The following is a 2,115-nucleotide window of genomic DNA, read 5'->3' as shown; positions in this document are numbered from 1 at the left end:
GACTGGAGACTGGTGCCTGAGTGTGAGGAGGAGAGCCACATCAGAGAAGGAAGGAGGCTGAGTGTGAGGATGAGAGCCACACCAGAGATAGCTGGAGACTGGTGCCTGAGTGTGAGGAGAGCCGCACCAGAGAAGGAAGGAGGCTGGTGCCTGAGTGTGAGGAGGAGAGCCCCATCAGAGAAGGAAGGAGACTGGTGCCTGAGTGTGAGGAGGAGAGCCGCACCAGAGAAGACTGGAGACTGGTGCCTGAGTGTGAGGAGGAGAGCCGCACCAGAGAAGACTGGAGACTGGTGCCTGAGTGTGAGGAGGAGAGCCACACCAGAGAAGACTGGAGACTGGTGCCTGAGTGTGAGGAGGAGAGCCAAACCAGAGAAGGAAGGAGGCTGAGTGTGAGGAGGAGAGCCACAACAGAGAAGACTGGAGACTGGTGCCTGAGTGTGAGGAGGAGAGCCGCACCAGAGAAGACTGGAGACTGGTTCCTGAGTGTGAGGAGGAGAGCCACACCAGATAAGGAAGGAGACTGGTGCCTGAGTGTGAGGAGGAGAGCCACACCAGAGGAGACTGGAGACTGGTGCCTGAGTGTGAGGAGGAGAGCCAAACCAGAGAAGGAAGGAGGCTGAGTGTGAGGAGGAGAGCCAAACCAGAGAAGACTGGAGACTGGTGCCTGAGTGTGAGGAGGAGAGCCAAACCAGAGAAGGAAGGAGACTGGTGCCTGAGTGTGAGGAGGAGAACCACACCAGAGAAGACTGGAGACTGGTGCCTGAGTGTGAGGCGGAGAGCCACATCAGAGAAGGAAGGAGGCTGAGTGTGAGGATGAGAGCCACACCAGAGATAGCTGGAGACTGGTGCCTGAGTGTGAGGAGGAGAGCCGCACCAGAGAAGACTGGAGACTGGTGCCTGAGTGTGAGGAGAGCCCCATCAGAGAAGAAAGGAGGATGGTGCCTGAGTGTGAGGAGAGCCGCACCAGAGAAGGAAGGAGACTGAGTGTGAGGAGGAGAGCCCCATCAGAGAAGGAAGGAGGCTGGTGCCTGAGTGTGAGGAGGAGAACCACACCAGAGAAGGAAGGAGACTGAGTGTGAGGAGGAGAGCCACAACAGAGATGGCTGGAGACTGAGTGTGAGGAGGAGAGCCACACCAGAGAAGACTGGAGACTGGTGCCTGAGTGTGAGGAGGAGAGCCACACCAGAGAAGACTGGAGACTGGTGCCTGAGTGTGAGGAGGAGAGCCACATCAGAGAAGGAAGGAGGCTGAGTGTGAGGATGAGAGCCACACCAGAGATAGCTGGAGACTGGTGCCTGAGTGTGAGGAGGAGAGCCGCACCAGAGAAGACTGGAGACTGGTGCCTGAGTGTGAGGAGGAGAGCCACACCAGAGAAGACTGGAGACTGGTGCCTGAGTGTGAGGAGGAGAGCCAAACCAGAGAAGGAAGGAGGCTGAGTGTGAGGAGGAGAGCCCCATCAGAGAAGGAAGGAGACTGGTGCCTGAGTGTGAGGAGGAGAGCCACACCAGAGAAGACTGGAGACTGGTGCCTGAGTGTGAGGAGGAGAGCCAAACCAGAGAAGGAAGGAGGCTGAGTGTGAGGAGGAGAGCCCCATCAGAGAAGGAAGGAGACTGGTGCCTGAGTGTGAGGAGGAGAGCCGCACCAGAGAAGACTGGAGACTGGTGCCTGAGTGTGAGGAGGAGAGCCGCACCAGAGAAGACTGGAGACTGGTGCCTGAGTGTGAGGAGGAGAGCCACACCAGAGAAGACTGGAGACTGGTGCCTGAGTGTGAGGAGGAGAGCCGCACCAGAGAAGACTGGAGACTGGTGCCTGAGTGTGAGGAGGAGAGCCCCATCAGAGAAGGAAGGAGACTGGTGCCTGAGTGTGAGGAGGAGAGCCGCACCAGAGAAGACTGGAGACTGGTGCCTGAGTGTGAGGAGGAGAGCCGCACCAGAGAAGACTGGAGACTGGTGCCTGAGTGTGAGGAGGAGAGCCACACCAGAGAAGACTGGAGACTGGTGCCTGAGTGTGAGGAGGAGAGCCAAACCAGAGAAGGAAGGAGGCTGAGCGTGAGGAGGAGAGCCACAACAGAGAAGACTGGAGACTGGTGCCTGAGTGTGAGGATGAGAGCCGCAC

Source organism: Ranitomeya variabilis, chromosome 4 (assembly GCF_051348905.1).
Source record: "Ranitomeya variabilis isolate aRanVar5 chromosome 4, aRanVar5.hap1, whole genome shotgun sequence".
In the NCBI taxonomy this organism is placed as follows: Eukaryota; Metazoa; Chordata; class Amphibia; order Anura; family Dendrobatidae; genus Ranitomeya; species Ranitomeya variabilis.
Note: the sequence above shows the minus strand (reverse complement) of the source record.